The 23,360-nt window shown below is 41.3% G+C and overlaps 1 protein-coding gene across 4 annotated transcripts in view; it reads left to right on the plus strand.

Annotated features, from left to right (window-relative positions):
* Window positions 1–23,360, plus strand: part of NAALADL2 (N-acetylated alpha-linked acidic dipeptidase like 2) — a 502,547-nt gene that overhangs the window by 27,748 nt on the left and 451,439 nt on the right. Inside the window, exon 1 of one of the 4 annotated variants that reach the window (XM_064458020.1) lies at window positions 16,797–16,823. The exons of the other annotated variants lie outside the window; for them this stretch is intronic. The gene's annotated coding sequence lies outside the window, so the exon portion shown is untranslated. Of the gene's footprint in view, window positions 1–16,796; window positions 16,824–23,360 lie in introns of those variants that run through there. 4 annotated transcript variants of the gene reach the window in all.

Consider the following 23,360-nt stretch of genomic DNA (forward strand, 5'->3'; position numbering starts at 1 on the left):
TTTGCCTTAGTGTATGCGTATTTGTCAGCTGTTTGGGCATTTTTAATGTGTTTCGGTCACAGCCAGCTTTTACAGTTCTGACAGCCCTTTGGCTTAACTAAAATGAAATGTGTTGAATTTGTTTTAAAACAAATTTTAAAACGAGTATCTAGAATGACTGTTAACTTTCCTCAAAGTTTAGAAGTTTTGGGTTTGTTCATTTAGCTAGAAATCAAAACTTGCTGACTAAAACTACCAGAGAACACCCTGGATTTGTACTTGGGATGCTCTCTTTTGTTTACCTGTTAGTACAAACTCTGGGGCAAAGTTCTCTAAGGCAACCCCTAACACTGTGTTACCAGCAGTGGGCTGCCCAGCCTCGCTTTGCTTCTGTTTGCGTTAGAAGAAAATCTGAGATGTGAATCTAGTGCAAAGACAGAAAATGAGTTCTGGCAGTGTGAAAATAGAGGGAGTAATTTCAGCGAATAAACTAGACAGTTCCAGGCTGTTATATTTGTGTAATTAATTATTATTGTTACTGTAAACAAAGAGAGAAGGAAGGGAAACTTAGACGAAAATGAAGCAGAACTCAGCACTGTCAGCCCTACGCATCCCCCGAACTCCAGCCCCCCATTTGACTTTAACAATACGCTAAATTGTTTTGACGTAAATCTAAGTGGAAGTCTGTAGCATTTCAGATCAAACGGCGCGCGCACTTATGGGTGAAGTAGTGCGGCAAAGGGAAATTGGGAACGTTTCTGTAACGCCTTGAAACACTAGCAAGGTATTGGCTAAATGTGACGTGGCAGGTTCGCAGAAGCGTAGACTTTTGATCACCAAATCTCAGCATATAAACATAATACTTAGTTTCATAATGTTACTGAAGTTGATTTGTCCCAGCTTCTTCGACAGAGCTGGGCATACTCTGAGGCGTAGTTATGCATATGTAAATCTCTGTATGCCAGCTGATGGCGTATATGAGAATTACTTCCCTATATTAATGTGAATCATAAGACTTCTCTCAACTGCTGGACGTCCCTGCAAGCAACGGATGAAGTGTACTGATCAGCAAAATTACCATGAGTTAGAATATCACTTTAGTGGAAGATATTCTACAGTCTCCTTCCATCAAATAGCAAACATAGACTAATGGGGGGGTGGGGGTGGGGGAAGAGAAGAACATGTGAACACCACTGCTGCTTATTTAGCTCACTGAGGAACTTGCAAGGAGGGAATGGTCCTAGGAAAAGCCGAAGGGATACACAGAGCATTCGTTCCAGTGAGAACCCTTCCTGGTAGCAGGCCGAAGACAGTGCTGTACTGGTAATACAGGTTTCTAATAAACTTATTTTCAGCTAGGAGCAAGGGAATAGGGAAGTCAACTGAGCGCTCTATCTTTCTCAGTCAGTTTCTGTTCTTAAACTCTAAAATGTTAAAACGATTAAAATTTCAGTTTAACTGATTGATGACAGTAACTTATTTGGCTCCTGAACCCAGAATATTCCTGCAACCCCTTTTCATACACCAGTGTCTCTTTTCCTGTTGAAATTAATAAAGGCGCTGTATTTCTAGGTTGTGAGGACTTGCTGGTCTTGTATTTTGGCAAGGCGAATCATAGACCCTTGCCAGTCCCCAGGTAGATGACTCTTCCTGGCACTGTTTTTCTATATATGAAGAAAAAGTAGTTGAAGAAGGGGAAAGTGAGGGAGGATGATCTGTTCACGGGGGGGAAGGTAAGATTTGGAGGAGTTGTCATTCGTGAGTTTGTCAATTATGTAGTTACAATTTCACTTTTAGAAGATCCATTTTAAGATCCTGAAGATCCTTTCTCATTAAAATCAGGCCAGTTTCTAGCACCTCTTCTGATTTGCACCATGTTATTCCTTGAGTGTCCATGGTATTCCATTGACTTCAGGGAGATCACTCATGGAATAAAGAAATTGTTCCTCAGCTCTTTGTACCTGAGGCTCTGCTCTTTGCTTCTGCTGCCTTCAGCTGTTATAAAACATGATTATCCAACTGGTTTCCTCTGAACTGTTTTGTGTAGATGCTTTATAAATAGCATTGCTTCAGGTAGCGTAATAGAACTCACAGCAGAAAGGACATGTGAAGACGACATGCCCATGAGACAGTGCTAACAAACAATTTGCAGTTCCTCTTTGCCATGGCTCAGTGAGTCAGTTTTAGGTAATTCCTTATTCAAACAGGAATAATGAGGTAAAATGCATTTTACTCATTTTCGGTGTGGCATGGTGGTCAAGCCTGAAGCACTTAATTTTAGGGGGTTGGACAGGGCAAAGGGAAGAGCTAATCACTTGCTTAATTGATCATTCTCTCACAGTTGCCTCTAACTGTAATGTGTTAATGATGGGCGGAGAGATTAACCATCAGAAAATCTCCCAAACTGTACAGGAAAATACCACGAAGTAGCTTAATGGTGGAATAGTGTAATTGCTGCTTAATCAGCAGAGCAAAGGCGGGGGAGGAAGCTCACGCTGACCCCTAGGTTCCAAAAGAGTCTTTTGCCAAAACAGTAACTCGAAATGCACGCAGTACGATCGCCTATGCATAGTATATTTGAGAGCGGAGGGAAGTGGCTTTGACTGCGTTTCCTCGAGTCATTATCTTAGCAAGAACATCTTGGGAATAGTTTCAACGCTCAAAAGCGTTAGCAGGACCTAATGCATTTTAATTTTTTCCCCATGAAACTGTATTATTTGTTTAAGCAACAAATAATGATAATTGCAGCTGGGTGTTTTTTTGCATTTACTAGAACAAAGTTGTTTGAAATTCCTTTCAGAATCGGTTCCCAGCTACATATGCCTGCGTATAGATTTGAATTACTGTAAGAAAATCAATGAATTGCTATTAAGTTAGTAGCATTGGCTCTAGCTGATAACCTTGTAAATTATAGCTATAGTTAATGATGGCTGAACACAAGTCCTATGACGCTTCTCTAGCTCTAGGAACAGGTTATGCAAACTTGTGGCTGATTCCAGCGGTCTTCAGTAAAACAAAGATTTTTGCACGATGTCTTCATGTAAAGGCAGCAAATACACCTTTCTGTCCCCCGCCATCTGTTGTTAGGGGCATTCCCTTATTTTCCACTGGTTCGGGGAAGAATTTGACTCAATGTTCTTGAATGAAGTGTAGAGCCATAATTAAGATTTTTAACATTTGTAAAAACTTGACTTGCATGCAGGAGGTAGATTGTGACAGCTTGCTATGCCATGCTAAAATGATGCATAAGTACGCATAAGTAGAGCGATGTTTTCATCAACAGAAATGTGTTGCTGTTTAAAGTTGATTCCCTCCATAGGGTGCCATAAAGTAATTAGAGGACCATAACGTAATCGTTCAGTATCGTGTGTAAATTCCTTAGAGGGATGAATTCATTTTTTCTGACTGCCATAATGTACGACTGACCACAGAAATACTACAGAACTATAAAACCGTCTGTAAAACAAAGTATAGTTTTTCTAGACTAGCATATTTATTTTATAAAACTCTTAAAAGGCTCATACTTCTAGTGATTCTCTTGCTTCTAGCAAACTGGGAGTGAAAGTATTTGTCTTAAAATTAAAAATCAGCGTGAAATGCTGTGTACTTTGCCCTAAAGAAACGGCAAGTAAAGTATTTGTCTGTGAGGACCAAAGGCTTATTAGGAAGTCTGTGCCAACACAAGAAGGATCTTTTTTGTTACAGATGATGGTGAGTTTTTGCAGCTAGTGTAAACTAATACAGCGATAGCTGCATACTCTTAATTTAAAGGATGAGAATTCCGAGCAGGTTTTTCCCGGCAGTGAATGGAGAGCTGGGTTTGTCTAGTTGAGACAAGTGTTACCAACCACCCCCGTGACTGGGGTTTTCTTGGATTATATTTATGACCAACATTCTAAGCATGAATTTGCAATAGAGAAAGGAGCTCCCCACAGGCAGTGCTGACAGAGGAAGACTATGCTCTTCTAAGTACAGCACACTTGAGTTCAAAAGTGAGTGTTTGCTGTACCTTAAGACCGATGAAGGAGATAATCTTGGAAGAGTTTTGATATTTGTTTCGATGGAAGCAGGATCATGCACAAATGCTTGGTTAGCAGGAATGACATTTAAGTGATCAGCAATACTGAGCAGCGATCAGTAAATCGAGCTGTTTAGTTAAGAGACTCCTTTATTTAACATATTGTCAATTCTGTGGATTTGTTTATTATTAGAAAGAATATGTCTATATCCATGTGAATAAACCGTCGTCATCCTGGTGATGTCGATGACAGAGCTCTGACGGATTTCAGCAACGTTATGAATCTCTCTAGTGGAGTTTCAGTGTATGTGTATGGGTACAGAACTGGTCAGAGCAAAATATTTCACAATCCTGGTACGAACACTTTCATTACTGTGAGGCATCTCAATGCATTATGGAAAAGAACTCACCTTGGTTCTCATCTAGAGCAGTCTGCTACCCAGCTCCAAAGGTTTACAAGGATCAGGTTGTTCAAGGGAAGCAACGGTTTTATTTTCACAAAAGCTAAAGCCATAATGAAGAAATTATGACCCAATTTTTGGTTAGATGCCACATGACCCTAGCTCCCCTCACCCAACACCACCTCCGCAGCAAACAAATAATATTGTAATTAAAGTAACTGAGGTTTCAGCTTCAACAGAGAGGATGGCCAGGCAAAACGTGGCGCTTGAAGAAAATGGAACTTAAAAGCCTGAGGTGTCAATGTGTTGTTTAGAGACAGGATCGAGGGACTTGAAAGTTGGCACGTCCAGGTTGTTGGGAAGCTTCTCCTTGAGGGTTAAGTATTCGTGTTGTTTTCACTTCTGCTTCTCCAAGTCCACCTGTGCCTTCTCTCAGAATCAGCTATGCCTGCCATCTTCTCAAAGCACTCTGCGCTGGGAGTCACCGACGTGGTTACTGCACATCTCACCCATTTGCTGAGAGTTCACCGAGTAATGTGTGTTACAAGCTTTGTGTTATCTGTTACGTTCATTAAGTATGACTCCTTCAGGTAGATAGGATCCTTTGTCTTACTTAGATGGTGCTATCACTGTTTTAGACAACACCTGTATGATGAATATCTTTCAGAAAATGACAAATTGGATTTTGGAAGTATAATAATTTCATGAGCTCAGTTGACCTCATCTGAAAGAGAATTTTGTTGGTACATCCATTTAAACTTGTCCTTTAAAACATAAGATGACACTTCGCCATGTTCCCCCATTTACCAAGTGCTGTGCCAAAAAATGAGTAAATGCGCTCTTTCTTTTTCTCCTGTACAATGGAAGTGATAAACACCACCTATTTCTGTTTGGACCTCCTAAAACTTATTCAGTCCATTTTCTTTGCTTTTCTACTGCTATACTCGCTTCTTCATTTCATTTATCCATTAGTTCCCTTCCTTTCAACACACACAAAAACTCTGCCTAGTAAATACATGTTGAGACAGAGCAAGTAGAAATAAAGGAATGGTGGGGGCAGGACTAAAGTGGCTGGCAGAGGCAGAGCAGAAAACGGGATGTGGCCCTCGGCATTTTAGTTGTGAATAGTTTGGCAGGTCTACAATGTTTGTAAGAATGTGCTTGCAATACGAAGCGAGAGCACCTTGTTTTATGGCTTTTATAGCGATATTGGTTCCTTCAGCCAAACGTGAGAAGCCTGCTACCTTTCTTTTTTCCCTGGTGTTTTTCATTCATGTTTTTCGTGTACCTTAGAATCAGCTGAAGCTTGACAAATGCAGGTGTTCTTAAGACTTCAAGCTATACTTCAGATCTTTCTCTCCCCTCCCTTTGCATTAAGAAATATCTGTTCAAATGTTTTTATCGTTCCTTTATGATAGGCATTTCGGATGCCTACTGCCGAACAAATAAAACTGCCTTCCTAGCTTAAGGAGCCTGGGATGTTTCTTGTTTGTTTGTCGAAATCTGTTGCTGTACAGAATGTCTTTGGTTGTCATAGTAAAGAAGATGGTCTGGCATTGAAATGAGAACATAATTAACATTATTTTTACTTTTTTCAGGACTTGGAACAAACAGTTACTTAAACCTTTTCTTAGAGGTATTACACCTAACAAGTTCTCTTGAGAGAGACGGCGGCAAAGCAGCTAAGCTATCAAGGAAAGTACCGAATGGCTGCGTTCCCCGGAGTTTGCTTAAATTTGAAAGTAGATAGGAACTGTGAAGAAATATAATGCAATCTGGTAAAGAAGCTGCAGCATAACTCCACTGGCCTCAGACACAGTAATGTACCAATATAAAAATCTCATATTAACCTGGAATATAGGTGACGTCATAAAACACCCTGAAGTTGCTTAGCTTACATTTGTCCCTGTTGCCTTATTTTCAGTGTTCTGTGATGTCGAGATCAGTTTATACTGTAAACTCTGGGGAATGGAAACCAGCTGTCTCTGCTTGCTGTGGAAAAGGCCCTGCAAACCCTTTCTGGGCCGGCTGTGTTAGATTGTGACATGCTAAATGCAAAATGACCACCGAGCTGAAGCAGCAGTGAAATGGTGTTATGTTCCTGGTCTTAATTTTATGGCAGGTTAAGGTTCACTGAGCCACTGAAGCCACTTGCGGTCTGAGGTTTTCCTTCCCTGCCCACACGAATGTTCGTGTGTATGTGATGGAGTCGTAGCACTGATCTTCTAGGATGTGAAACAAGAGGAGGGGGAAACAGTAATTCTTGGGTGTTACAAATGTTCCCTTATCATATTTTTTCTTGAATGCTTGTTAATCTGTGCAATATTTGGTTTATTGCAATCCTTTCTGAGAATTTGTGAATGCCTTCTGATACGGGATCAGTGGTACTGGTCTTGCAGAGTCTCAGCCCTTTTCTTTCTACTTCTGAAACTTAGATTGAGATGTAGCAATTCTTTTGTTTATTGTTTTGAGGAGGAGCTTGATACAGGGCTCATGGTGAAAAGCATGCTTGAATTTGAGGAAAGAGATGTTTTCCAAAATGTAGTGCTTTATCTGATCACTTTTGCTGGCTTTCAGTGGATTCTGGAAGATGACACCCTAGGCAGATCGCCTTAACTAAGGAAGAATGCAGCTCTTCATCGAATTATCCAGAGACCTCAATCTGTAGTATTATATCACATTCTCAAAAAGGAGCACAGTGATGTGGTGATTCGTAGATTTGGACGACAGCTTTGAAGCAGCAGGGGACAAATCTGTTGCTGATTGCTGTACGCAGCTGTACATCTCTCTCTCGTAGTTCGGGTACAGCGCTCCGAGTGCTCTGACAGGATGGCAGGACACCAGGGAGAGCTAAGGCAGCGAGGCTCTGATAAAGCTAGCCTCGCTGTATTTCTGCTTCCAGTTAGTGGGGGACAGAGCAAATTTGGTTTGGAAGTCAGGGTGGCATGAGTTTGTGGTTCTCCGCGTGAGTAGCGTGCTAAGGCAGGCGCACGGGAATAGCATGAGCTGGCAGGGCTGGCTCCTAGGCAGGGCTGGCTTAGAGCTGTCTGGCTCAGCCCACAGCCTCGAGAGCAGGGATCTTGCAACTACCTGGGTTGAGCTAGTGCATTGGCTTACAGTTGACTTTCAACAAGAGCAAGGCTTCCGAGGACCTGAGCTGCAACGCTATCTAGGTCCCTAGCGGCATGTCGTCAGAATTGCTAACGTGCTTAAATACTGCACTTCCCTTGAACAACCTGATCCTTGCGAGCCGTTGGAGCTGGGCAGCGGACCACTCTAGCCGTTTTGGGGAAACCCCATTGAATATCTGTCTCCGTCTTTATGCGTTCGCATATATTTGACAATCTGAGATCAGATTATCGGTGTCTCGCCTGCTGGACAATTGTGAGAGTTTTAACTTGCAAGAGTAGATCTGCATTACGCAGTGTCCTCAGAGTCACGAAGCTTGACGTTCTGGTTGAACTGTAGAATTCCTTCACAAAACCAGTATTTATTTTTTTAGGATTTATTACAAACTCACTCTTTTTAAAAGTATCAAGGCACATTTTCTTTTACTTTCTAGACTTCTTGATGTTTTCAGTGGAGCACAGATGGTCTATTGTGAAAGGGGTTACAGAATGTGCCACAGGGACATTCTGATGGCATTTTTTCAGTTCATACACACAGCAGGGATGCTACTGCGAACAATTCTGTCTTGTCAGAAAAGGTGTATCTACAACTTCTCTTGAAATGACTTTGATCTGGGGACCTGTGGTGGTTCGGTATCTTCTGTGTTAGTCTATACATGGGTATACGCAAGAATGGGATGCTGCCAGATTGCTTTGCTGTGTTAAATGTTAAATTATCAGACATGCCTTTTTAAAACAGTGTGTTTTTGGGGTCGGCTCAAGAATATAAAGTCAAAGGGCTACAAAGCTGTCTTCACAGGCTCTATTGCCTCCTTGAAAATAGAATTTCATTATTATTTCATGTGTATGTATGTGTGGGACTGTGTCCAGCTATTATCTGATAATGTTTGTTTAAAAAACAAACAAAAACCCCCCAAACCAACAAAAGAGAAAATAATCTGTAATGCAACAGTTCTAACATCCAAGTGAAATACAGAGAATGGTGAGTGTCAGTGTAAAAGATGGCGTTGCACACAGGTTCCAGTCAGCTTAAATTGTCTGGCTTTCGTAGCTATTCAAAACTTCAGTCATATTGAAGGTATTAAGGTACGTTGTTTCCAGCCAAACACATGAACGAAATAGCGAGTGAGTGCAACAAGGAGCTCAGATAACTTAAGTATAAAAATGTTACCTCTTCTGGCAGTCGAGGCACGTGTATTTAGTAGGAGCTCGGGAGCAGTGAGCAGACATGCCTTGTTCAACTTCAGCCTTCTTTCTAGCCAGAACAATAATGATTTGCAAGTTTACAGGGTTAATTTTTCTTATTGCTGCTGGTCCTTCTTGCCTAGCGTCTCCTGGTCAAAAGGAGGTAAGCTGGAGTCAGTAGGATGGGTAGGCTTTAAATGGGGAGAGGCTGCTGGAGTGCTCCGTTACTCGGCAAGCTGCGTAGGCGCCGTTAGCTGCTAACTCCTAGGGTGCAGCCTAAATCTACAGCTTCTGTGGTGTACCACCCAAAATGTAGACTCAGCCCTGATGTGAAAGACGGGAAATGTGGATTGGATTTCATAGGATGCCTTTTCATTCCTTCTCTAATAGAAAACTAGTGAAATGAATGGTGCCTGAATAAAGAAGAAAGTAACGCCTCCTAGAAATACAGCTGGCTTCATTAAGGAGCTTATATATGTGTACACAGGTGTATTTTTATGTGCCTATAGGCAAAAAAACTTTTTTGTTTCTGTGAAGGTCAGTCTGGAATGGTTAATTTAAAAAAGAAATGATCTAATTCCAGTATTACCTACTGAAATAATGAAGCTTTTTTATAGTCCATTAGTTTTGTATGTAAGACTCCTATGACAATATAATTTTCATGACTGTATTAAAATGTCATTAATGTGTTTAGTAACTACTCTACTATGATTCATTAATTATAATAGATGAAATTAGATATGAATGGAACTTAAATGCTGAATTCTAAAAGACTAACTTTATTTGCAATAACTCTAAATGTGTAATCCTCAGGTTCTGGTCTTAAACTATCTTATTTGATAATGTAACAAAATTGGTGGTTCCAATGTCTTAAAAAATCAGTATCGGTAAAATCCAATGCACGTTTAACTGTAAAGATTTTATTTTAGAGCAAGCCCTTTTGTTGGTGCTGTTTTGCATTAGTGTGCTGTGTTGCAAAAAGCCAATATGGATTGAAATGAAATACTCTGCTGCATCCTGCAATAGCACAGACTTACTCTGATACTAGTTTAAGTCTTTTCTTCACAGCATAGTGGCTCAGGTACCTCTAAGATGTTTACTTCTAAATTGGATCAGTATGAACCAAAAGTAAAATCAGGTTCCTAAGCAGGTTCTCTTTGTTAAAGAAATAAATATTCTTGTTAATTTTGGTATCATTTCTGGTCTGCCATGGCAATTAAACTGTAGGATTTTCTCTCCTCCACCCTCAAACGTGCACACGGCTAGGAGATAAACCGAGACCAACTGTTGCCCCTGTTTCAGAGAGGACAATAAAGCAAAAATAAATAAATAGATGGCAGAGCTGCACATGCACTGTGGTTGTGATTGTGGCTCTAGAATTTTGATACTGCTATCTAAAGCGGTCTTAAAATGTTAAATTGATAACCTTTCCTGTCTACGTGCGAGTTTCTGATTTTCTGTTTTGGAGGAAAACAAACCACTCCCATATACTTAGTTGTGTATTTCTTCCTGGTGTTTTTTCTTTACATAACAAAAACTTTTAGACCTGTCTACTCTGTGGCACAATAGCAAATGGTGATTTTTACCCTTCACTCAACTTCCCTGTTGCAGGGAGCTCCACGTGAGGACACACACGAGCAGAAGTGTCTGATGCCTATCGCTTTTTCCTGTTGCATTTCATTAATCCTGCGGGGATTAAATTGATGTTACAATCTGTGGTAATCTGCATTAGAATCAGGTTCATTTATGATAGATTTCTAAGTTTGGTTCAGGTTTTTTTTTGTTTGTTTGTTTTGCGGTTTGAGTGAAGCTTGAAAAAAAAGGCATTCCGACAGAAGGCGCCTGGACGGTATTAGCAGAAGTGAAGCTTTGTCTCGAAGCTCTTGTCGCTTCGAAGCTCAATGGTAGTGAGCAGCAGAGGCAAACTGTGACTTGATAGCATCTCTTGCATCTTAAACGTTTCAAATGAAAATGTTTTGCATATTTCCCGAAAATCCAGATAGCAAAAACCCCTACTTGTGGTGTTATTAGTTAACATTCACAGCCCTAACTCAACTCACTTAAAGTTGTTCTTATTTAATGGGAGGTGTGTAATTTATCGGAATAAAGCTATTGTATTTGGTGTCGCTCTCCATGACCGCCCAATCCGCTGACAAAACTCCTGTTGATTTGTGCGGGAGGTGCAGCTGGCCTGTAGTAGCCCCTGTGTGCCTACAGGTACTGTGTTGTAGAAGGATGGCCTGACGTTCAGTGCACTGCCTGACTGCACAAAATAGGGCTTTCTGTAGATGTGCACGTTTCATTCTGCCGACTGCGTGTTTCTGGGTGGTTTCATGGAGGTGTTATTCTGGATGCTTTGCTCTAAAAAGTTTGGTTTTTTTCCTCACAATCAGCACAATCATTTTTTTTTCCCGCTACTCTCTCATATCCCTTGTGTTTCTAATTAAGGTTTCACAATCACTGCCTGTCCTCCGTTCTGAATAATCTGTGCTTGTTTGCATTCCGGTAGCACACCTCTACTGTGAATGCAACACCAATTAGTATTATTTTCAGTAGTTAAAAATAAGTAGTCTTCATGTATGGGTTTATTCTGGAACCGTAATATATTCACTAGTTTTTATCTGACAGGCCTTGAGTCCTAAGAGCTGGATTAAGTAAAAGTTTTAAACTCTGTTTAGGCTGGGTAAGCAGATATCTTTGTCTAATCAGTTAAACACACTGTGCTTTTTATAGCTCTCTGCAGGAGAACAGATTGAAAAAAGGCAAGCAGTAAGTAAATATCTCAAAAGATAAGTATTGTTCATTAAAATGTGCTTCACCTAGAAAAATATTCTTAATCTGCAGATTCCTTGTTTCCTCTTAGGTTACTAAATCATATGTGAAAATGAATTTCAAAGGCAAAGCTTAATCACTGAAAATGTTTTGCTGCCTTTTACATGCAGTTTATTGTACAGCTTTTTTTCCTCTTAAGCTTGATCATGTAAAGTACTTTCACTAATGAAGTAAGGGATAAGGTAAAGGCAAACTATAGCTAAATGCTTTGAAAAATAAAAGCTTTTATGACTTAAAATTTGTTTTCAAAGTTTGGAGAGCCATCTGATTCCTTCAAGAAAATGCCTCTAGGGTACGCTCACCCTTATTTAAAAAAAAACAACAACAAAAACCAAAACAAAACAATTAATCTTCTCTGAGTAGGGGTAAGATATCACTTAACCAAGAATGCATTGAAATAACCAAGATGTGAAGCAGATATTATAAACAAACATTTGATACCTATAACATAATGAATAAGAAGAGACTTTTGTTTTTTTGGGCAGAAGACATCAGGGTAACAGCAGCAAAATGAAAGACATTTTTTTCAGGTGAATTTTGTCCGCTTGTCAAAGACTTCCTTTGAATGTTAACGTAGGTGTTCCTGATCCAGGAAAGACTTTTGGTAATATAATTTAAGTATTACCTTAGTTTCTTGCTCTCATGCTTGGTTAGAATATCTCTTACTGTGAGCAAGACTAGAACATACGGAGATACGTGGCAGCCTGTCCGTGGACACTTAGTTTATAGCTCAGTAAACATACAAAATGAGAGAGATGGCAGGGTGGTCCTCCTCATGAGAGCCAAGAAACAGATAATTGTCCAAACCTACTGTACTTGGAAGTTAATGAATAGAACCTTGTAAGTAATTCTGACTCTGAGGTCAGCGTCACCTTGGTCCCTGTTGCCAAGCGCTGACAGGTTTCAGCATAATACCTTTCGTTTCTCAACCGTGCAATTGCGTGACACAAGTATGGTCTCCGTAGTTTTATTTTAGGATGTGCAACTGATTTTGTAACTTAAACCAAATTCCTGCACTTGGAATTTTACAATTTTATCAGTGGTGTTTCCATTTTTTAGAAAAAATAATGTATTTAAATGTATACTAGAGCTGACCCCTGAAATAAGTAGTTCGTAATCATGAAAACTCTTCATGAGACTCTTGAAAATGCATTATCTTTGATATCTACATTAAGAAGTTTGATGCATGAGATATAATGGTATAACTTCACGAGCTTAAACACAGAATTATTGCTCTCTGAGCTGCAATAATACTGTGAGGAGGGGGTCTCACGGTATATCTTTGGTAGTCAGTAGTATGCAACACTTACTGCTTTTGCTGTACACTATTTATTTGTGGATAAATTAGCCAGTTTTACAGAACTTGCTTGATAATGGTAAGCATCTCACCGTGTTTCCTTTTGCATAGAAAGAGAATTTGTGTCTAATATCGGGCCTCGGAACTGACGGGAAGTAATAATTGTCTTCTGAAATTGAGAGGATTTGTCAAATGCTTGAACCTTAGGAATCAAGCTGGACATGCAGGAATTGCTGAGTTAAATTCTTTGGCCTGTGCAATGTAGAAGCTCAGCCTGGGTGATCGCAATTGCCCTCTATAAATGCTGTTTGTCAGAAATGAACGTTTGGCTGAATGCATTTGAAAAACCACTAAACAGCCTTTATTAAAAATGAGATGTCGATAGATTACGTGGGTTGGAATGAACAGATAATTGTGAAACTATACAATTAGACTGGATGGATAAAATTAATGGCTTTAGGAAACTGATGAAAAAATTGCTGGTTTCATGTAAGCTTGAAAGTAACATTGATTTATCTTTTTTAAACAAACAAAAAAATATTTTCAAACGTTAACACATACATAGACTTGGCCGTTGTTTTGCAAATCTCATAGTTGTAATTACTAGTGGACTGCTCTTTGCTTCATATATATTTAGTATAAAAAAACAGGACTCCATGCGTAGTTATGGTTTGGGCTCCAGTACGCTTAAAGAATCTGCTTGTCTGGGGAAGAGGAAAAGGGAAGGGATAGGAAAGGGAAGGTTAAGAAATCTGAAAACAGGCTCCTGAATGCATACCGCAAAGTCTGAATGTGCCTGTGTGCACACCTGCACTTAGTTTGTTTTATGTGCTGTTGCACCTGAGAGGAGTCAAGTGCCAATAAAAGAAACCTTTATATTGGCAATTTGTTTTCTAAAGAGTTTCAGGTACCTGTGAATTCAAAACTTATGTGATAATCTTTGGGTGCAGTTTAGTGAGCTAAGAAAAACTTCCCCATGCTCTCTGAAAGACCATGATTAAACCCTTGGTCATGTTAGCATTGCATGAAAAATGCTGAAGCCAAGCAAAGTGGCAGTGTCTCTATTGTCTTGGTCATGAAAAAATATTTTCAAATAACTATAAATGCAAATGCTTTTAAATCAAATGGGCATTCTTTAATATGCACCATGTTTGTCTTATTTTCTGTGTACTTTTGCTTTTCCTCTTGGTGGTACTTACAGGTGGAACGTACTGCTAGTCTGGTAGGACATAATTTCCTATCTTCTCCCTCAAAATATCCAGAAACAGAACAGCGAGTGGCTTAGGAAAATCATAGAATCGTTAAGGTTGGAAAAGACCTCTAGGATCATCAAATCTGACTGTCAACCCAACACCCCCAGGTCTCCTAAACCATGTCCCTGAGTGCCACGTCTATATATATATTTTTTTTTTGGAACACCTGCAGGGACAGTGACTCCCCCACCTCTCTGGGCAGCCTGTTCCAGTACCTGACCACTCTGGATATTGGGAAAACGTCTTCACTGACAATCTAAATTTCCTAATATCCAACCTAAACCTCCCCTGACGCAGCTTGAGGCCGTTCCCTCTCGTCCTGTCACTGGTGACCTGGGAGCAGAGACCGACCCCCCCTCACTCCAGCCCCTCTCAGGCAGCTGCAGAGAGCGAGAAGGGCTCCCCTCAGCCCCCTCTTCTCCAGGCTAAACCCCCCCAGCCCCCCCAGCCGCCCCCCAGCACACTTGTGCTCCAGACCCTGCCCCAGCCCCGCTGCCCTTCTCTGGACACGCTCCAGCCCCTCCAGGCCCTTCTTGTCCCGAGGGGCCCAAACCTGAGCCCAGCACTCGAGGTGGGGCCTCCCCAGTGCCGAGCACAGGGGCCCCATCCCTGCCCGGCCCCTGCTGGCCACCCCAGGGCTGACACAAGCCCGGGGGCTGGTGGCCTCCTTGGCCACCCGGGCACTGCTGGCTCATGCCCAGCCGGCTGTCAGCCAGCACCCCCAGGGCCTTCTCCGCCGGGCACTTCCCAGCCCCTCTGCCCCAGGCCTGGGGCGCTGCCTGGGGTTGGTGTGACCCAAGGGCAGGACCCGGCACTTGGCCTTGTTGAATCTCATACCGTTGGCTCCGGCCCATCGATCCAGCCTGTCCAGGTCCCTCTGCAGATCCTTCCCGCCCTCGAGCAGATCAACGCTCCTGCCCAACTTGGTGTCATCTGCAAACTTACTGAGGGTGCCCTCGATCCCCTCATCTAGATCATTGATGAAGATACTAAACAAGACTGGCCCCAACACTGAGCCCTGGGGAACCCCGCTTGTGACTGGCCGCCAACTGGATTTAGCTCCGTTCGCCATAACTCTCTGGGCTCGGCCATCCAGCCAGTTTTTTCCCATCGAAGAGTATGCCCGTCCAAGCTGTGAGCCGCCAGCTTCTCTAGGATGGTGCTGTGGGAGACAGTGTCAAAGGCTTTGCTGAAGTCCAGGCAGACACATCCACAGCCTCTCCCTCATCCCCTAGGCGGGTCCCTGGTCACAGAAGGAGAGCAGGCTGGTAAGGCAGGACGTGCTTTTCATGAAGCCATGCTGGCTGGGCCCGATCCCTGGTTGTCCTGCACATGCCTGGTGAGTGCACTCAAGATGAACCGCTCCATCACCTTCCCCGGTACTGAGGTCAGGCTGACAGGCCTGTAGTTCCCCGGTTCCTCCTTCCGGCCCTTCTTGTAGAGGGGTGTCACATCGGCAAGTCTCCAGCCATCTGGGACCTCCCCTGGTGACCAGGACTGCTGGTAAATGATGGAGAGCGGCTTGGCGAGCTCCTCCGCCAGCTCCGTCGGTACTCCTGGGTGGATCCAATCCGGGCCCATGGACTTGTGAGTGTCCAGGTGGAGCAGCAGGTTGTAAACTTCTCCCTCCTGGATTATGGGGGGTTTATTCTGCTCCGTGTCCCTGTCTTCTAGCTCAGGCGCTGAATACCCCGGGGATAACTGGTGTGATTGTTAGACTGGGGCAAGGTAACAGAATATGTAATTTTGTGCACTGGTTAGTGACTCTGAATAATACATTTTAATGTTAAATAAGCTGGGTGTTTATATGAAGTTTTAAGAATATTTTAACTTTTTTAATTAGTGGCATACTTCTATTGCTTGACTTATTCTTATGAACTGCTGGTTGTTATGCTGTTGCTTTCCATGTAGCTCCATGTGGGAAGCAGCTATCTGTTCAAACCAAAACAAGCTTGCTTGCAGCAGTAGTGCCTTGGTTTGTGTAGGAAATACACTGGGTTGCCTGCCATGACTAATTGCCCTAAAATGCACTGGAATTTAATAGTGACTTTTCCCATACCTGGAAATATTTAAACAGATGCCCGTGGGAAAAGTGAACAGAGTAAAGCAAATTGAATTGGGTTTAAGAATTCGTGACCTTTCTGTCCTACATATCAAATTCATTTTTCTCAAATGCTGTTCATATTGTGCTGCATATTAATTGCATATTGCATATTCTTTGTTCGTAATATACCACTGATAATAACATAAAATTACATTTTTAATTCCCAGTGATACCTTAATTTAATGTTTCATTTACTTCTCTTCTTTAACTAATCTTCTGTCCTCTGAACAAATTTGATTAAAATCGTTGCATTTATTAAAAAGAAATGGGCTAAAATATATCAGTTTGGTCCCACAAGGAGCCGGTATTAAAAATTCCTTTCTGGGGTATGCCTTTTGTTGCACGGCAGATTTTAGGGAAGGAGATGGCTGATTAAAGCTCAGAAATAGCTAGGATATTGAAAAGTGGAAGAAATTACCTGCTTTAGTTACTGCTTTCTCATTTTCTAGGTGAGCCGTTCTACTTTCTCCTTTCTCCTGTCTCCTGAAGCTCTTGTAATTATGAATTAGTGGTATTTGGGACGGGACATGGGAGACTGAGGAGTGATTTCAGGTGATCTGTTCTGCTTTCCTCTTTTCCCTAGTGCCATTTGCCGGGAGACCATCTTTGTCGTCACCTGCTGTCGGGTAAGCGATGAGGACTCACTCGGGGCTCGCTTTGCTTTTGGGTATGTCAGGCTGAACGGAGGCAGTGGCAGGATCTTTAGGATGGGATAGTGCAGCCATGTGAATGGCCCGGCTGCTGCGACTTCATGTTATCTCCTGGTCAAAAAAGGCTTTCTCATTTATGACTCCAAAGCAACCAGCAAAGCCTTGTATGTGATCTGGCATGGGATGAAGGTTCTTAAGGTTAAATGCTCTCCATTCACTCTGTAAATGGAATCGTGGAGTGTTTCACCAGCACACAGCCAGTTTTTAATACTTAGACCTTGTTTCTTTATGTGTCAAAGTGAAGATATATTGCAGTGCTGTCTAGATGAATTGCTACAACTGTGAATGTCGGTCTTGCCATTTTTACGATGCAGTCAGTATGTCGCGCTTCACTTGTGCCAACATATGTAGATCTTGAAATCTTGCACTGCAAGCTTACGAAGTGGTTCTGAACAGATGCCTTGGAACCCTCGCTTTGAAGCTTTTAGGGAAAAGGGAAAACTGGATGGACCAGAAAGTTCATAAATATGCGTTGATTCTTGATGGAGGTAATTTACTGCTAACGCGTGTCTTGTTTGGTCTTTTGTGTTTGCACGAGACAAAAATCTTAAGTTTGTGCTCACATTTAGAGGTTGAATTAATGTCTTGTAATTTGTATCTTTACGCTTATTTTGTTACTTTGGCTTTGATTAAATTGTTAGTGGTTTAACCTTAATTTTCTATTTAATTATGTGATTATCTTTGCCCGTTTGATGGTATGCATTTCTGTGTAATTAGGATGTTGTAATCTAGTTTCTTGGTCTGTGAGATTAAGTTAATGATATCTTTTTAGGAACTATGACGTAACATTGTTAACTGATTGGCTAAACTGTTAGGGAGGAGCTCACTTATCAGTGAGTAAAATTGAAGCATAGGTCTTTCTCCATTATGTTAGTTCTGGAAAACACTCTTCTTATGAAATGTTTGCGGTTATTTTTATGGTTGTCACTCTCTCCCTCACTGTATGGCTGATGAACTGTATTCAGAAACATGATTTGCTGCTTGCATAGTGACAGAGCTCTTTTAGGTCCTTTGAGCACCCGTTACCTGGGTTAGCTGCCTGCTTGTTAGGCACTTTCAACAGTGTGAATTAGCAAGCATCTACCTTTACTGTATGCACCTGTTTCTCATAGTCATTCTAAATTTCATTCATAATTAGTTTTACCTCCTCCTGCCCCTCCACCTTGATTCTGCAAATTCACAATATTAATTCTGTGATGCTGCGGCTTAGTACAGTTTCTCCGCAGCATGAATATAACAGCTGGTGTTCTGAAGAAGGTTGCACCTCTGTCAGTCCTTCGGTAAGGAAGGAGCTGATTGTGTTAGAGCTACGGCAATTTGATGGCTCAGCTGGGAGGCCAGGTTACCTCTGCGCAGGGTACACGCGCGTGTGTGTCTGTCTTCTGAGGCATTGGATGGGATTGAGACTATGTACAAGTCTTCTGGCCATGAATGAATTCCAGCCATGGGGAGTGGGTTTTGGCTCCAGTGAGAGGCACTCTGTTGCTTTCTTTTTTTTTTTTTTTTTCTTTAAGAAGGTTCTTGGCCTGCTTTTGTAAGTGTCTGTAGGTGTGTTGAAGAGTAATACATAACAATGGTGTTGTCAGGTCTCATCTCTGTAACATCCCTGAGCTTACTGTAGACAAAGTGAAAACTTTGTTACTCTCCTACATCGTGCAGGAAATAATATAGAAATATCAATATCCTGTTTGTGTGAAGTGGGGAAGGTCTTTGAGGGATGAGGTAACATGCTGAAGTTTTTTAATTTTAGTTGTAACAGTTATAAACTAAATTTAACAAATGTCAAATAGAAGACGAGATAAAGGTGCTCTTAGCCAAAGTTTATTCACTTGGGTTTTTTTCCTTCCTGCTAATGTTTTAATAACTGTAGCTTCTAGTACTTCTGTGGGGAAGAACATCTCAAGAAATGTGTATCTTCAGTTTGCATATCTGCATGCGATAGTAGTTGCCAGAGTCAATGAGTTAAGACTATGTCGAGACAGTTACTTTAAAATACAGTCTTTATCGGAGCTTATTTTCAGACTTAGGCATCCGCTCTTTTGTGCATGGCAAACTGGTTACCCATTAATGTCACACGCAGAAAATCATGCCTGTGTTGGCGTTTGACAACATCTGTTTTAAATTATTTTGCAAAAGGTTCATAAAGAATTTTGGCATGATATTATGAGTATAACCCCTTGGTAGTGCTACTGTCTGAAAGTACTTCATCCCAAAAGGAGAACTATTGAAGTAGTACTCATTCCCCCTTGCCCCTTAGTCTTGAGTGGATCATCGTAGACAACCTGCATGGATTAAAAATAGAGTTACAATAATGAAGTTGTTATCACTTCAGTAGTTGCCCTTGGGTGCACCAACTTAACCATTGGTCCTGGATGAACTCTTTTGCTGAATACAAAACACTGAAGGCATTCTTCTTGCGTGGTGAGAGATTGTGGAGTCTAGAACTCATAAAGAACCTTCCTTATGCTAGTTTTGACAATATATTTACTGACATTTGAAATTTGATTTTGAGATACCATTCTGTTTTTAAGTGATACCAAGTAAAACTATATTCTCAAACTTAGTAACCTTCAACAAAGCTCAGATGGGCATAGCTTCCTAATGATCATTTGTAAACTTAATGTGTTAAAAAGATTAAAAAGAAGAAATATTCCAAACTAGTAACATTTCTAGGTACTTGGTTGTCCTCCATATCAGACAAGGAATTGATCGCAATGATCTTAAATGATTACCGATCTATAGCCTACTTATATGCATTCTGGAAAATGCTCCTTGACAGTATATTGTTTCTCAAGAAAGGCTTAAATGTTTGTGGGTATTACAGGGAAATCTCTAGTACTTGGCTTAGTCCAGGTTAGGCCCCTCTCTTTACAAGGTGTTACCTAAGCAACAGAGAAATTCCCTCACCCATAGAGCTTATTTTCTAAGCACACGAGGTGGGTAAAGGGTGTGGGCACAGAGAATCCAGACCCACCTGCATTTGTCTGGCAGGCTGCTGAAAAGAAAAAACCCCAAACCAGGTTTCTGGATGTGAATTAGTTGGGCAGTGGTGCTGCTGTACGTATGATGTTGGCATCGGGAGGCCTTTATCGAGGACCTGATCTCCACTGCGCTTTATTGCCAAGAATCATTCCATAAGAAGACATTTGTCCAAAATAACTCGCGTATTAGATTTGATGAGGTGCAGCAGGCTGATGGAACAGAAAATGATGTCATGAAGGCTATGGTAGTGCAATATAGCAGTAGAGTCATAAATTAAATAAATTTATTTTTGGTTGAGTAATGGATATTAGGACTAGATCAACACCTATAGATTGGATAGAACTGCTTGGCTTCTGTCCAGAGTAATTTGTTCCATTGTTCTTGACTGATGATTTTTAACAACTTTTATTTGAGTTTCAGGTAATTGACGAATTTGTAGGAGAATATGCACCTTTCTGGTTACAGTTGCTCAGTGTTTATATCAATGTGGTTTTGCAGGGTAAATATTGATGAATGAAAACCATACATTTCTATTGTGAGGGGCAGTAGAATTTCAAGGCCAGGTTTCTGTGTGTAGAAGGATGGTGTATTTCCTAAATAATTAGACTGTGTACATCCAGCACTTGGGATAACGAGAGCTTTGGTGTGTAAGCACTAGCGGCGAAAGAGTTAGCTTTTTGGGTGTCTCCATTAATGAGTACACACGTGCTGAAAGATGATAAATTATAGCCTTTTTGGTGGGGTTAGAAGAAATATCCAGATGAAAGCTTTTCTATTCTAGATCAGATGCATCAGGTTAGTTCTTTAGCTGGTATAATTTGACATATTGATGACATGGATTACACTAGCTAATGACCTGGAGGCTATTTCGGGGCTTGCACACTGTCTTTTTCAGAAAATATGAAGGGGAAGTCAGATACCACTCAGAAGATGTAAAACATTGAGTAAAAAGGAGAATGATGTAGTTAAAATGTGAAGACTAAAGAATAGCACTTTAACCGTACTGCTTTGTAGTAAGATTACACTATACTGCCAGCGTATTGGAGGAAACCGTATGCCTGCTGTCTGCGAGGCTGCAGCGTGGAGATGCTTGGGAATCTCACCATGCGCCACTCTACTGGTCTCTTATCTATTCTAGTGTGACAAATAATTCTGCTCAGCTTGTCAGCAGTGACAGTTGAGACTTTTTGCTTAGATGCCTTGACAGTACTTGTATTAAGCAGCCAGGGCCGTACACTCCATTAAGTTTTTGTAAAATGAACTGTCTGCTACTTGCTGTCTCGCTGATACTGGCAGCATTTGTGAGCTGTAATCCTCTCCAGCTGCAGGCTGCCCGAGTGAGTGCCGTCAGCCACCTGACAGGTAGTGAGTTGGGATGTTTTTAGTGGAGTCTTCGGGGCACAATATTTCCTTAGGCAGACAAGATGGGATTCCACTGACAGTGGATGTTTTAAAAGATGGTCAAAGTGTATTGTGGAAGACAACCAACTTCTCTGAATGAAAGCAGACAAAAAAGTGTTGGGGTTTGATAGAGAAGCAATGGACATATGCAAATAAGTGGAAGGTACCACTGTGCGGAGACGTGAGATGTGGTCTCTGTACCACACAAATCTTGTGATGCTGTTGCTCTGTATACCACCGACATGGTGGTAGATAAGTTTGAAAATACAGTGACTTTTAGAGTTGGGATTTTCATTTTTATGGAAGAGAAATACTGATAGACTTGAGTTATATCTGCAATTGCAAATGTAGCCATTTATTACCTGCTGATAAACAGAAATGAAGGTCCGTTATTGAGTTCTTCATTAAATATATGGAAGGAATTGCAGAATGAGATTTCCTTCCGTGGTACCTCTACTGTGTCAAGGTACTGAGTGATGTTGTGGTTGAGCTTCTGCCTGTAGCAGATGGTGTACCATCACCGATTCTCTGGTGACGCAGCTGCAATACCTTGCTCTCTGGATATATGGGGTGGTTCGCTGGGGCATCTCAATGACACTGTTGGAGAAGTTTTAATTTCTGTTCACTTACCACGAGTGAAATGTGAATCACAGAATCATTAAGGTTGGAAAAGACCTCTAGGATCATCAAGTCCAACCCCCAACCCAACACCCCCAGGCCTCCTAAACCGTGCCCTGAAGTCCCACGGCTACACGTTGTTTGAACACCCCCAGGGACGGGGACTCCCCCACCTCTCTGGGCAGCCTGTGCCAGGGCCTGACCGCTCTGGCAGGGAAGACATTTTTCCTAATATCCAACCTAAACTTCCCGACGCAGCTTGAGGCCGTTTCCTCTTGTTCTATCGCTAGTGAATAGCGTCTACTTCATGGAATAGTAGAATATCAAATTTTGTTTTTAAAGTCTGGAGTTAACAGCATTTTCTGGATGCATATATGCACTTGCGCACACTCACGCAAGCACACGAGTTACACTAAACAGTTTACTGAAGATTATGCTAAAATCAGTAGATAGTTAACATCTGAAACCTGCATTTGGTTTTGAAACAATTTCCCCATAAAATGTAAATAATAGAAATAGGGATTTGGGAACTTAAAAAGTTCTGCTTGGTGTTCGAGTTGTACATGTGACTTAAATCAGTAGTTCTTATTCACTGCATTATGTCTTTTCTGTTCTACTCGGCCATTGCGAGGATTTGAAATTGGAGTGTGCTGCTTGTTAACGGAAGAGCAGGAATATAGAGGTGAAATGAAGAAAATGGGAGTCCAAATGGAAATTCTGAGTCCTTTCTACTTCCTTAAAAATCTCAGTCTATCTTTTATTTTGTAGCATTCTTTCTTACATAACTATGTAGCATATCTTGATATTGTATATATTAATGTGGGATATGATTAATGTTACCCTGTATGGTGGTACTGGTAGCTGTGGTTCACACAAACCAGCTCTGAGGATTTCAAGACAGTGTATGATATTGCACCTGAGGTGTTTCAGGATCTCCATCCAGAAAAGTTATTTTCAGAGCTGTGGAACTTAACTGTAAAAGTTTGTGCATCCTGTGCTAAATCTTGGCATGAAATTTCTCACTATAGGAGAACATACAATCTTTTTTGCATCTGATTTAACACTTTTTCCCCTTCCACTTTGGTGATTGCAAAATGGAACTTGGCAGACTTGCAGTATAATATGTGGGATTATAACATGCACTTAGGCCACATGTATGTGTTTGCGTTTTTAAAATGTTAGAAGTGATGGAACCAATTAAATTCCTGTGCTATGTGTGGAAAAAAGCACACACTGAATATTAAAAGAGCAAGCCTTGAGAGAATCTGAAAGAATGGGGAGCCACACGCCAATAACTGGTTTAACACAAGGAAATGTGTGCTGAAAAGGATGGATTGGGCAATTGAAGATGGGATTATAACATGATAAATTGCAGCTGGTTCAGGAGCAGGACTGGCTCTGAAGCTAAGCCTGATTCTTCAAAGCCTGCCAGAGGTTAGAAAAAGGGAGACA

The sequence above is a fragment of the Phalacrocorax carbo genome, chromosome 7 (genome assembly GCF_963921805.1).
Source record: "Phalacrocorax carbo chromosome 7, bPhaCar2.1, whole genome shotgun sequence".
Lineage (NCBI taxonomy): Eukaryota > Metazoa > Chordata > Aves > Suliformes > Phalacrocoracidae > Phalacrocorax > Phalacrocorax carbo.